Raw genomic sequence first — 14,737 nt, 5'->3', positions numbered from 1 at the left:
TTGGCATCGAAAAAAACGCTCTCGGGTGCTTTAGAGTGCCGAGTTTATTACTGCGCATTAAGAAATGACCACCTCCAACGTTTGGTTTATGTTTTATAAGCATTTTTAATTTTATTGCTTAAATCGCATTTTCTCGGCGAGCTGAGCACTTGTTCTGAATTGTGCCGCTCCCGTCACTCTGGTTAGGTTGGCATCGAAAAAAACGCTCTCGGGTGCTTTAGAGTGCCGAGTTATTCACTGCGCACGAAGAAATGACCACCTCCAACGTTTGGTTTATGTTTTATAAGCATTTTTAATTTTATTGCTTAAATCGCATTTTCTCGGCGAGCTGAGCGCTTTTTCTGAATTGTGCCGCTCCCGTCACTCTGGTTAGGTTGGCATCGAAAAAAACGCTCTCGGGTGCTTTAGAGTGCCGAGTTTATTACTGCGCATTAAGAAATGACCACCTCCAACGTTTGGTTTATGTTTTATAAGCATTTTTAATTTTATTGCTTAAATCGCATTTTCTCGGCGAGCTGAGCACTTTTTCTGAATTGTGCCGCTCCCGTCACTCTGGTTAGGTTGGCATCGAAAAAAACGCTCTCGGGTGCTTTAGATTGCCGAGTTTATTACTGCGCATTAAGAAATGACCACCTCCAACGTTTGGTTTATGTTTTATAAGCATTTTTAATTTTATTGCTTAAATCGCATTTTCTCGGCGAGCTGAGCACTTTTTCTGAATTGTGCCGCTCCCGTCACTCTGGTTAGGTTGGCATCGAAAAAAACGCTCTCGGGTGCTTTAGAGTGCCGAGTTTATTACTGCGCATTGAGAAATGACCACCTCCAACGTTTGGTTTATGTTTTATAAGCATTTTTAATTTTATTGCTTAAATCGCATTTTCTCGGCGAGCTGAGCACTTTTTCTGAATTGTGCCGCTCCCGTCACTCTGGTTAGGTTGGCATCGAAAAAAACGCTCTCGGGTGCTTTAGAGTGCCGAGTTTATTACTGCGCATTAAGAAATGACCACCTCCAACGTTTGGTTTATGTTTTATAAGCATTTTTAATTTTATTGCTTAAATCGCATTTTCTCGGCGAGCTGAGCGCTTTTTCTGAATTGTGCCGCTCCCGTCACTCTGGTTAGGTTGGCATCGAAAAAAACGCTCTCGGGTGCTTTAGAGTGCCGAGTTTATCACTGCGCATGAAGAAATGACCACCTCCATTTGGTTTATGTTTTATAAGCATTTTTAATTTTATTGCTTAAATCGCATTTTCTCGGCGAGCTGAGCGCTTTTTCTGAATTGTGCCGCTCCCGTAACTCTGGTTAGGTTGGCATCGAAAAAAACGCTCTCGGGTGCTTTAGAGTGCCGAGTTTATCACTGCGCATGAAGAAATGACCACTTCCAACGTTTGGTTTATGTTTTATAAGCATTTTTAATTTTATTGCTTAAATCGCATTTTCTCGGCGAGCTGAGCACTTTTTCTGAATTGTGCCGCTCCCGTCACTCTGGTTATAGGTTGGCATCGAAAAAAAACGCTCTCGGGTGCTCTAGAGTGCCGAGTTTATTACTGCGCATTAAGAAATGACCACCTCCAACGTTTGGTTTATGTTTTATAAGCATTTTTAATTTTATTGCTTAAATCGCATTTTCTCGGCGAGCTGAGCACTTTTTCTGAATTGTGCCGCTCCCATCACAAAAAACGCTCTCGGGTGCTTTAGAGTGCCGAGTTTATTACTGCGCATTAAGAAATGACCACCTCCAACGTTTGGTTTATGTTTTATAAGCATTTTTAATTTTATTGGTTAAATCGCATTTTCTCGGCGAGCTGAGCACTTTTTCTGAATTGTGCCGCTCCCGTCACTCTGGTTAGGTTGGCATCGAAAAAAACGCTCTCGGGTGCTTTAGAGTGCCGAGTTATTCACTGCGCACGAAGAAATGACCACCTCCAACGTTTGGTTTATGTTTTATAAGCATTTTTAATTTTATTGCTTAAATCGCATTTTCTCGGCGAGCTGAGCGCTTTTTCTGAATTGTGCCGCTCCCGTCACTCTGGTTAGGTTGGCATCGAAAAAAACGCTCTCGGGTGCTTTAGAGTGCCGAGTTTATTACTGCGCATTAAGAAATGACCACCTCCAACGTTTGGTTTATGTTTTATAAGCATTTTTAATTTTATTGCTTAAAGCGCATTTTCTCGGCGAGCTGAGCACTTTTTCTGAATTGTGCCGCTCCCGTCACTCTGGTTAGGTTGGCATCGAAAAAAACGCTCTCGGGTGCTTTAGAGTGCCGAGTTTATTACTGCGCATTAAGAAATGAACACCTCCAACGTTTGGTTTATGTTTAATAAGCATTTTTAATTTTATTGCTTAAATCGCATTTTCTCGGCGAGCTAAGCGCTTTTTCTGAATTGTGCCGCTCCCGTAACTCTGGTTAGGTTGGCATCGAAAAAAACGCTCTCGGGTGCTTTAGAGTGCCGAGTTTATTACTGCGCATTAAGAAATGACCACCTCCAACGTTTGGTTTATGTTTTATAAGCATTTTTAATTTTATTGCTTAAATCGCATTTTCTCGGCGAGCTGAGCACTTTTTCTGAATTGTGCCGCTCCCGTCACTCTGGTTAGGTAGGCATCGAAAAAAACGCTCTCGGGTGCTTTAGAGTGCCGAGTTTATTACTGCGCATTAAGAAATGACCACCTCCAACGTTTGGTTTATGTTTTATAAGCATTTTTAATTTTATTGCTTAAATCGCATTTTCTCGGCGAGCTGAGCACTTTTTCTGAATTGTGCCGCTCCCGTCACTCTGGTTAGGTTGGCATCGAAAAAAACGCTATCGGGTGCTTTAGAGTGCCGAGTTATTCACTGCGCATGAAGAAATGACCACCTCCAACGTTTGGTTTATGTTTAATAAGCATTTTTAATTTTATTGCTTAAATCGCATTTTCTCGGCGAGCTGAGCACTTTTTCTGAATTGTGCCGCTCCCGTCACTCTGGTTAGGTTGGCATCGAAAAAAACGCTCTCGGGTGCTTTAGAGTGCCGAGTTTATTACTGCGCATTAAGAAATGACCACCTCCAACGTTTGGTTTATGTTTTATAAGCATTTTTAATTTTATTGCTTAAATCGCATTTTCTCGGCGAGCTGAGCACTTTTTCTGAATTGTGCCGCTCCCGTCACTCTGGTTAGGTTGGCATCGAAAAAAACGCTCTCGGGTGCTTTAGAGTGCCGAGTTTATTACTGCGCATTAAGAAATGACCACCTCCAACGTTTGGTTTATGTTTTATAAGCATTTTTAATTTTATTGCTTAAATCGCATTTTCTCGGCGAGCTGAGCACTTTTTCTGAATTGTGCCGCTCCCGTCACTTGGCATCGAAAAAAACGCTCTCGGGTGCTTTAGAGTGCCGAGTTATTCACTGCGCATGAAGAAATGACCACCTCCAACGTTTGGTTTATGTTTTATAAGCATTTTTAATTTTATTGCTTAAATCGCATTTTCTCGGCGAGCTGAGCGCTTTTTCTGAATTGTGCCGCTCCCGTCACTCTGGTTAGGTTGGCATCGAAAAAAACGCTCTCGGGTGCTTTAGAGTGCCGAGTTATTCACTGCGCATGAAGAAATGACCACCTCCAACGTTTGGTTTATGTTTAATAAGCATTTTTAATTTTATTGCTTAAATCGCATTTTCTCGGCGAGCTGAGCACTTTTTCTGAATTGTGCCGCTCCCGTCACTCTGGTTAGGTTGGCATCGAAAAAAACGCTCTCGGGTGCTTTAGAGTGCCGAGTTTATTACTGCGCATTAAGAAATGACCACCTCCAACGTTTGGTTTATGTTTTATAAGCATTTTTAATTTTATTGCTTAAATCGCATTTTCTCGGCGAGCTGAGCACTTTTTCTGAATTGTGCCGCTCCCGTCACTCTGGTTAGGTTGGCATCGAAAAAAACGCTCTCGGGTGCTTTAGAGTGCCGAGTTTATCACTGCGCATGAAGAAATGACCACCTCCAACGTTTGGTTTATGTTTTATAAGCATTTTTAATTTTATTGCTTAAATCGCATTTTCTCGGCGAGCTGAGCGCTTTTTCTGAATTGTGCCGCTCCCGTCACTCTGGTTAGGTTGGCATCGAAAAAAAACGCTCTCGGGTGCTTTAGAGTGCCGAGTTTATTACTGCGCATTAAGAAATGACCACCTCCAACGTTTGGTTTATGTTTTATAAGCATTTTTAATTTTATTGCTTAAATCGCATTTTCTCGGCGAGCTGAGCACTTTTTCTGAATTGTGCCGCTCCCGTCACTCTGGTTAGGTTGGCATCGAAAAAAACGCTCTCGGGTGCTTTAGAGTGCCGAGTTTATTACTGCGCATTAAGAAATGACCACCTCCAACGTTTGGTTTATGTTTTATAAGCATTTTTAATTTTATTGCTTAAATCGCATTTTCTCGGCGAGCTGAGCACTTTTTCTGAATTGTGCCGCTCCCGTCACTTGGCATCGAAAAAAACGCTCTCGGGTGCTTTAGAGTGCCGAGTTATTCACTGCGCATGAAGAAATGACCACCTCCAACGTTTGGTTTATGTTTTATAAGCATTTTTAATTTTATTGCTTAAATCGCATTTTCTCGGCGAGCTGAGCGCTTTTTCTGAATTGTGCCGCTCCCGTCACTCTGGTTAGGTTGGCATCGAAAAAAACGCTCTCGGGTGCTTTAGAGTGCCGAGTTTATTACTGCGCATTAAGAAATGACCACCTCCAACGTTTGGTTTATGTTTTATAAGCATTTTTAATTTTATTGCCTAAATCGCATTTTCTCGGCGAGCTGAGCACTTTTTCTGAATTGTGCCGCTCCCGTCACTCTGGTTAGGTTGGCATCGAAAAAAACGCTCTCGGGTGCTTTAGAGTGCCGAGTTTATTACTGCGCATTAAGAAATGACCACCTCCAACGTTTGGTTTATGTTTTATAAGCATTTTTAATTTTATTGCTTAAATCGCATTTTCTCGGCGAGCTGAGCACTTTTTCTGAATTGTGCCGCTCCCGTCACTCTGGTTAGGTTGGCATCGAAAAAAACGCTCTCGGGTGCTTTAGAGTGCCGAGTTATTCACTGCGCACGAAGAAATGACCACCTCCAACGTTTGGTTTATGTTTTATAAGCATTTTTAATTTTATTGCTTAAATCGCATTTTCTCGGCGAGCTGAGCGCTTTTTCTGAATTGTGCCGCTCCCGTCACTCTGGTTAGGTTGGCATCGAAAAAAACGCTCTCGGGTGCTTTAGAGTGCCGAGTTTATTACTGCGCATTAAGAAATGACCACCTCCAACGTTTGGTTTATGTTTTATAAGCATTTTTAATTTTATTGCTTAAAGCGCATTTTCTCGGCGAGCTGAGCACTTTTTCTGAATTGTGCCGCTCCCGTCACTCTGGTTAGGTTGGCATCGAAAAAAACGCTCTCGGGTGCTTTAGAGTGCCGAGTTTATTACTGCGCATTAAGAAATGACCACCTCCAACGTTTGGTTTATGTTTTATAAGCATTTTTAATTTTATTGCTTAAATCGCATTTTCTCGGCGAGCTGAGCACTTTTTCTGAATTGTGCCGCTACGGTCACTCTGGTTAGGTTGGCATCGAAAAAAACGCTATCGGGTGCTTTAGAGTGCCGAGTTATTCACTGCGCATGAAGAAATGACCACCTCCAACGTTTGGTTTATGTTTAATAAGCATTTTTAATTTTATTGCTTAAATCGCATTTTCTCGGCGAGCTGAGCACTTTTTCTGAATTGTGCCGCTCCCGTCACTCTGGTTAGGTTGGCATCGAAAAAAACGCTCTCGGGTGCTTTAGAGTGCCGAGTTTATTACTGCGCATTAAGAAATGAACACCTCCAACGTTTGGTTTATGTTTAATAAGCATTTTTAATTTTATTGCTTAAATCGCATTTTCTCGGCGAGCTGAGCGCTTTTTCTGAATTGTGCCGCTCCCGTAACTCTGGTTAGGTTGGCATCGAAAAAAACGCTCTCGGGTGCTTTAGAGTGCCGAGTTTATTACTGCGCATTAAGAAATGACCACCTCCAACGTTTGGTTTATGTTTTATAAGCATTTTTAATTTTATTGCTTAAATCGCATTTTCTCGGCGAGCTGAGCACTTTTTCTGAATTGTGCCGCTCCCGTCACTCTGGTTAGGTTGGCATCGAAAAAAACGCTCTCGGGTGCTTTAGAGTGCCGAGTTTATTACTGCGCATTAAGAAATGACCACCTCCAACGTTTGGTTTATGTTTTATAAGCATTTTTAATTTTATTGCTTAAATCGCATTTTCTCGGCGAGCTGAGCACTTTTTCTGAATTGTGCCGCTCCCGTCACTCTGGTTAGGTTGGCATCGAAAAAAACGCTATCGGGTGCTTTAGAGTGCCGAGTTATTCACTGCGCATGAAGAAATGACCACCTCCAACGTTTGGTTTATGTTTAATAAGCATTTTTAATTTTATTGCTTAAATCGCATTTTCTCGGCGAGCTGAGCACTTTTTCTGAATTGTGCCGCTCCCGTCACTCTGGTTAGGTTGGCATCGAAAAAAACGCTCTCGGGTGCTTTAGAGTGCCGAGTTTATTACTGCGCATTAAGAAATGACCACCTCCAACGTTTGGTTTATGTTTTATAAGCATTTTTAATTTTATTGCTTAAATCGCATTTTCTCGGCGAGCTGAGCACTTTTTCTGAATTGTGCCGCTCCCGTCACTCTGGTTAGGTTGGCATCGAAAAAAACGCTCTCGGGTGCTTTAGAGTGCCGAGTTTATTACTGCGCATTAAGAAATGACCACCTCCAACGTTTGGTTTATGTTTTATAAGCATTTTTAATTTTATTGCTTAAATCGCATTTTCTCGGCGAGCTGAGCACTTTTTCTGAATTGTGCCGCTCCCGTCACTTGGCATCGAAAAAAACGCTCTCGGGTGCTTTAGAGTGCCGAGTTATTCACTGCGCATGAAGAAATGACCACCTCCAACGTTTGGTTTATGTTTTATAAGCATTTTTAATTTTATTGCTTAAATCGCATTTTCTCGGCGAGCTGAGCGCTTTTTCTGAATTGTGCCGCTCCCGTCACTCTGGTTAGGTTGGCATCGAAAAGAACGCTCTCGGGTGCTTTAGAGTGCCGAGTTATTCACTGCGCATGAAGAAATGACCACCTCCAACGTTTGGTTTATGTTTAATAAGCATTTTTAATTTTATTGCTTAAATCGCATTTTCTCGGCGAGCTGAGCACTTTTTCTGAATTGTGCCGCTCCCGTCACTCTGGTTAGGTTGGCATCGAAAAAAACGCTCTCGGGTGCTTTAGAGTGCCGAGTTTATTACTGCGCATTAAGAAATGACCACCTCCAACGTTTGGTTTATGTTTTATAAGCATTTTTAATTTTATTGCTTAAATCGCATTTTCTCGGCGAGCTGAGCACTTTTTCTGAATTGTGCCGCTCCCGTCACTCTGGTTAGGTTGGCATCGAAAAAAACGCTCTCGGGTGCTTTAGAGTGCCGAGTTTATCACTGCGCATGAAGAAATGACCACCTCCAACGTTTGGTTTATGTTTAATAAGCATTTTTAATTTTATTGCTTAAATCGCATTTTCTCGGCGAGCTGAGCACTTTTTCTGAATTGTGCCGCTCCCGTCACTCTGGTTAGGTTGGCATCGAAAAAAACGCTCTCGGGTGCTTTAGAGTGCCGAGTTTATTACTGCGCATTAAGAAATGACCACATCCAACGTTTGGTTTATGTTTTATAAGCATTTTTAATTTTATTGCTTAAATCGCATTTTCTCGGCGAGCTGAGCACTTTTTCTGAATTGTGCCGCTCCCGTCACTCTGGTTAGGTTGGCATGGAAAAAAACGCTCTCGGGTGCTTTAGAGTGCCGAGTTTATTACTGCGCATTAAGAAATGACCACCTCCAACGTTTGGTTTATGTTTTATAAGCATTTTTAATTTTATTGCTTAAATCGCATTTTCTCGGCGAGCTGAGCACTTTTTCTGAATTGTGCCGCTCCCGTCACTCTGGTTAGGTTGGCATCGAAAAAAACGCTCTCGGGTGCTTTAGAGTGCCGAGTTTATTACTGCGCATTAAGAAATGAACACCTCCAACGTTTGGTTTATGTTTAATAAGCATTTTTAATTTTATTGCTTAAATCGCATTTTCTCGGCGAGCTGAGCGCTTTTTCTGAATTGTGCCGCTCCCGTAACTCTGGTTAGGTTGGCATCGAAAAAAACGCTCTCGGGTGCTTTAGAGTGCCGAGTTTATTACTGCGCATTAAGAAATGACCACCTCCAACGTTTGGTTTATGTTTTATAAGCATTTTTAATTTTATTGCTTAAATCGCATTTTCTCGGCGAGCTGAGCACTTTTTCTGAATTGTGCCGCTCCCGTCACTCTGGTTAGGTTGGCATCGAAAAAAACGCTCTCGGGTGCTTTAGAGTGCCGAGTTTATTACTGCGCATTAAGAAATGACCACCTCCAACGTTTGGTTTATGTTTTATAAGCATTTTTAATTTTATTGCTTAAATCGCATTTTCTCGGCGAGCTGAGCACTTTTTCTGAATTGTGCCGCTCCCGTCACTCTGGTTAGGTTGGCATCGAAAAAAACGCTATCGGGTGCTTTAGAGTGCCGAGTTATTCACTGCGCATGAAGAAATGACCACCTCCAACGTTTGGTTTATGTTTAATAAGCATTTTTAATTTTATTGCTTAAATCGCATTTTCTCGGCGAGCTGAGCACTTTTTCTGAATTGTGCCGCTCCCGTCACTCTGGTTAGGTTGGCATCGAAAAAAACGCTCTCGGGTGCTTTAGAGTGCCGAGTTTATTACTGCGCATTAAGAAATGACCACCTCCAACGTTTGGTTTATGTTTTATAAGCATTTTTAATTTTATTGCTTAAATCGCATTTTCTCGGCGAGCTGAGCACTTTTTCTGAATTGTGCCGCTCCCGTCACTCTGGTTAGGTTGGCATCGAAAAAAACGCTCTCGGGTGCTTTAGAGTGCCGAGTTTATTACTGCGCATTAAGAAATGACCACCTCCAACGTTTGGTTTATGTTTTATAAGCATTTTTAATTTTATTGCTTAAATCGCATTTTCTCGGCGAGCTGAGCACTTTTTCTGAATTGTGCCGCTCCCGTCACTTGGCATCGAAAAAAACGCTCTCGGGTGCTTTAGAGTGCCGAGTTATTCACTGCGCATGAAGAAATGACCACCTCCAACGTTTGGTTTATGTTTTATAAGCATTTTTAATTTTATTGCTTAAATCGCATTTTCTCGGCGAGCTGAGCGCTTTTTCTGAATTGTGCCGCTCCCGTCACTCTGGTTAGGTTGGCATCGAAAAGAACGCTCTCGGGTGCTTTAGAGTGCCGAGTTATTCACTGCGCATGAAGAAATGACCACCTCCAACGTTTGGTTTATGTTTAATAAGCATTTTTAATTTTATTGCTTAAATCGCATTTTCTCGGCGAGCTGAGCACTTTTTCTGAATTGTGCCGCTCCCGTCACTCTGGTTAGGTTGGCATCGAAAAAAACGCTCTCGGGTGCTTTAGAGTGCCGAGTTTATTACTGCGCATTAAGAAATGACCACCTCCAACGTTTGGTTTATGTTTTATAAGCATTTTTAATTTTATTGCTTAAATCGCATTTTCTCGGCGAGCTGAGCACTTTTTCTGAATTGTGCCGCTCCCGTCACTCTGGTTAGGTTGGCATCGAAAAAAACGCTCTCGGGTGCTTTAGAGTGCCGAGTTTATCACTGCGCATGAAGAAATGACCACCTCCAACGTTTGGTTTATGTTTAATAAGCATTTTTAATTTTATTGCTTAAATCGCATTTTCTCGGCGAGCTGAGCACTTTTTCTGAATTGTGCCGCTCCCGTCACTCTGGTTAGGTTGGCATCGAAAAAAACGCTCTCGGGTGCTTTAGAGTGCCGAGTTTATTACTGCGCATTAAGAAATGACCACATCCAACGTTTGGTTTATGTTTTATAAGCATTTTTAATTTTATTGCTTAAATCGCATTTTCTCGGCGAGCTGAGCACTTTTTCTGAATTGTGCCGCTCCCGTCACTCTGGTTAGGTTGGCATGGAAAAAAACGCTCTCGGGTGCTTTAGAGTGCCGAGTTTATTACTGCGCATTAAGAAATGACCACCTCCAACGTTTGGTTTATGTTTTATAAGCATTTTTAATTTTATTGCTTAAATCGCATTTTCTCGGCGAGCTGAGCACTTTTTCTGAATTGTGCCGCTCCCGTCACTTGGCATCGAAAAAAACGCTCTCGGGTGCTTTAGAGTGCCGAGTTATTCACTGCGCATGAAGAAATGACCACCTCCAACGTTTGGTTTATGTTTTATAAGCATTTTTAATTTTATTGCTTAAATCGCATTTTCTCGGCGAGCTGAGCGCTTTTTCTGAATTGTGCCGCTCCCGTCACTCTGGTTAGGTTGGCATCGAAAAAAACGCTCTCGGGTGGTTTAGAGTGCCGAGTTTATTACTGCGCATTAAGAAATGACCACCTCCAACGTTTGGTTTATGTTTTATAAGCATTTTTAATTTTATTGCCTAAATCGCATTTTCTCGGCGAGCTGAGCACTTTTTCTGAATTGTGCCGCTCCCGTCACTCTGGTTAGGTTGGCATCGAAAAAAACGCTCTCGGGTGCTTTAGAGTGCCGAGTTTATTACTGCGCATTAAGAAATGACCACCTCCAACGTTTGGTTTATGTTTTATAAGCATTTTTAATTTTATTGCTTAAATCGCATTTTCTCGGCGAGCTGAGCACTTTTTCTGAATTGTGCCGCTCCCGTCACTCTGGTTAGGTTGGCATCGAAAAAAACGCTCTCGGGTGCTTTAGAGTGCCGAGTTATTCACTGCGCACGAAGAAATGACCACCTCCAACGTTTGGTTTATGTTTTATAAGCATTTTTAATTTTATTGCTTAAATCGCATTTTCTCGGCGAGCTGAGCGCTTTTTCTGAATTGTGCCGCTCCCGTCACTCTGGTTAGGTTGGCATCGAAAAAAACGCTCTCGGGTGCTTTAGAGTGCCGAGTTTATTACTGCGCATTAAGAAATGACCACCTCCAACGTTTGGTTTATGTTTTATAAGCATTTTTAATTTTATTGCTTAAATCGCATTTTCTCGGCGAGCTGAGCACTTTTTCTGAATTGTGCCGCTCCCGTCACTCTGGTTAGGTTGGCATCGAAAAAAACGCTCTCGGGTGCTTTAGAGTGCCGAGTTTATTACTGCGCATTAAGAAATGACCACCTCCAACGTTTGGTTTATGTTTTATAAGCATTTTTAATTTTATTGCTTAAATCGCATTTTCTCGGCGAGCTGAGCACTTTTTCTGAATTGTGCCGCTCCCGTCACTCTGGTTAGGTTGGCATCGAAAAAAACGCTATCGGGTGCTTTAGAGTGCCGAGTTATTCACTGCGCATGAAGAAATGACCACCTCCAACGTTTGGTTTATGTTTAATAAGCATTTTTAATTTTATTGCTTAAATCGCATTTTCTCGGCGAGCTGAGCACTTTTTCTGAATTGTGCCGCTCCCGTCACTCTGGTTAGGTTGGCATCGAAAAAAACGCTCTCGGGTGCTTTAGAGTGCCGAGTTTATTACTGCGCATTAAGAAATGACCACCTCCAACGTTTGGTTTATGTTTTATAAGCATTTTTAATTTTATTGCTTAAATCGCATTTTCTCGGCGAGCTGAGCACTTTTTCTGAATTGTGCCGCTCCCGTCACTCTGGTTAGGTTGGCATCGAAAAAAACGCTCTCGGGTGCTTTAGAGTGCCGAGTTTATTACTGCGCATTAAGAAATGACCACCTCCAACGTTTGGTTTATGTTTTATAAGCATTTTTAATTTTATTGCTTAAATCGCATTTTCTCGGCGAGCTGAGCGCTTTTTCTGAATTGTGCCGCTCCCGTCACTCTGGTTAGGTTGGCATCGAAAAAAACGCTCTCGGGTGCTTTAGAGTGCCGAGTTATTCACTGCGCATGAAGAAATGACCACCTCCAACGTTTGGTTTATGTTTAATAAGCATTTTTAATTTTATTATTTAAATCGCATTTTCTCGGCGAGCTGAGCACTTTTTCTGAATTGTGCCGCTCCCGTCACTCTGGTTAGGTTGGCATCGAAAAAAACGCTCTCGGGTGCTTTAGAGTGCCGAGTTTATTACTGCGCATTAAGAAATGACCACCTCCAACGTTTGGTTTATGTTTTATAAGCATTTTTAATTTTATTGCTTAAATCGCATTTTCTCGGCGAGCTGAGCACTTTTTCTGAATTGTGCCGCTCCCGTCACTCTGGTTAGGTTGGCATCGAAAAAAACGCTCTCGGGTGCTTTAGAGTGCCGAGTTTATCACTGCGCATGAAGAAATGACCACCTCCAACGTTTGGTTTATGTTTAATAAGCATTTTTAATTTTATTGCTTAAATCGCATTTTCTCGGCGAGCTGAGCACTTTTTCTGAATTGTGCCGCTCCCGTCACTCTGGTTAGGTTGGCATCGAAAAAAACGCTCTCGGGTGCTTTAGAGTGCCGACTTTATCACTGCGCATGAAGAAATGACCACCTCCAACGTTTGGTTTATGTTTTATAAGCATTTTTAATTTTATTGCTTAAATCGCATTTTCTCGGCGAGCTGAGCACTTTTTCTGAATTGTGCCGCTCCCGTCACTCTGGTTAGGTTGGCATCGAAAAAAACGCTCTCGGGTGCTTTAGAGTGCCGAGTTTATTACTGCGCATTAAGAAATGACCACCTCCAACGTTTGGTTTATGTTTTATAAGCATTTTTAATTTTATTGCTTAAGTCGCATTTTCTCGGCGAGCTGAGCACTTTTTCTGAATTGTGCCGCTCCCGTCACTTGGCATCGAAAAAAAACGCTCTCGGGTGCTTTAGAGTGCCGAGTTATTCACTGCGCATGAAGAAATGACCACCTCCAACGTTTGGTTTATGTTTTATAAGCATTTTTAATTTTATTGCTTAAATCGCATTTTCTCGGCGAGCTGAGCGCTTTTTCTGAATTGTGCCGCTCCCGTCACTCTGGTTAGGTTGGCATCGAAAAAAACGCTCTCGGGTGCTTTAGAGTGCCGAGTTTATCACTGCGCATGAAGAAATGACCACCTCCAACGTTTGGTTTATGTTTTATAAGCATTTTTAATTTTATTGCTTAAATCGCATTTTCTCGGCGAGCTGAGCGCTTTTTCTGAATTGTGCCGCTCCCGTAACTCTGGTTAGGTTGGCATCGAAAAAAACGCTCTCGGGTGCTTTAGAGTGCCGAGTTTATCACTGCGCATGAAGAAATGACCACTTCCAACGTTTGGTTTATGTTTTATAAGCATTTTTAATTTTATTGCTTAAATCGCATTTTCTCGGCGAGCTGAGCACTTTTTCTGAATTGTGCCGCTCCCGTCACTCTGGTTAGGTTGGCATCGAAAAAAAGACTCTCGGGTGCTCTAGAGTGCCGAGTTTATTACTGCGCATTAAGAAATGACCACCTCCAACGTTTGGTTTATGTTTTATAAGCATTTTTAATTTTATTGCTTAAATCGCATTTTCTCGGCGAGCTGAGCACTTTTTCTGAATTGTGCCGCTCCCGTCACTCTGGTTAGGTTGGCATCGAAAAAAACGCTCTCGGGTGCTTTAGAGTGCCGAGTTTATTACTGCGCATTAAGAAATGACCACCTCCAACGTTTGGTTTATGTTTTATAAGCATTTTTAATTTTATTGCTTAAATCGCATTTTCTCGGCGAGCTGAGCACTTTTTCTGAATTGTGCCGCTCCCGTCACTCTGGTTAGGTTGGCATCGAAAAAAACGCTCTCGGGTGCTTTAGAGTGCCGAGTTATTCACTGCGCATGAAGAAATGACCACCTCCAACGTTTGGTTTATGTTTTATAAGCATTATTAATTTTATTGCTTAAATCGCATTTTCTCGGCGAGCTGAGCACTTTTTCTGAATTGTGCCGCTCCCGTCACTCTGGTTAGGTTGGCATCGAAAAAAACGCTCTCGGGTGCTTTAGAGTGCCGAGTTTATCACTGCGCATGAAGAAATGACCACCTCCAACGTTTGGTTTATGTTTTATAAGCATTTTTAATTGTATTGCTTAAATCGCATTTTCTCGGCGAGCTGAGCGCTCTTTCTGAATTGTGCCGCTCCCGTCACTCTGGTTAGGTTGGCATCGAAAAAAACGCTCTCGGGTGCTTTAGAGTGCCGAGTTATTCACTGCGCATGAAGAAATGACCACCTCCAATGTTTGGTTTATGTTTAATAAGCATTTTTAATTTTATTGCTTAAATCGCATTTTCTCGGCGAGCTGAGCGCTTTTTCTGAATTGTGCCGCTCCCGTCACTCTGGTTAGGTTGGCATCGAAAAAAACGCTCTCGGGTGCTTTAGAGTGCCGAGTTATTCACAGCGCATGAAGAAATGACCACCTCCAACGTTTGGTTTATGTTTAATAAGCATTTTTAATTTTATTGCTTAAATCGCATTTTCTCGGCGAACTGAGCACTTTTTCTGAATTGTGCCGCTCCCGTCACTCTGGTTAGGTTGGCATCGAAAAAAACGCTCTCGGGTGCTTTAGAGTGCCGAGTTTATTACTGCGCATTAAGAAATGACCACCTCCAACGTTTGGTTTATGTTTTATAAGCATTTTTAATTTTATTGCTTAAATCGCATTTTCTCGGCGAGCTGAGCACTTTTTCTGAATTGTGCCGCTCCCGTCACTCTGGTTAGGTTGGCATCGAAAAAAACGCTATCGGGTGCTTTACAGTGCCGA

This window comes from Syngnathus typhle, linkage group LG2 (genome assembly GCF_033458585.1).
Source record: "Syngnathus typhle isolate RoL2023-S1 ecotype Sweden linkage group LG2, RoL_Styp_1.0, whole genome shotgun sequence".
Lineage (NCBI taxonomy): Eukaryota > Metazoa > Chordata > Actinopteri > Syngnathiformes > Syngnathidae > Syngnathus > Syngnathus typhle.
Note: the sequence above shows the minus strand (reverse complement) of the source record.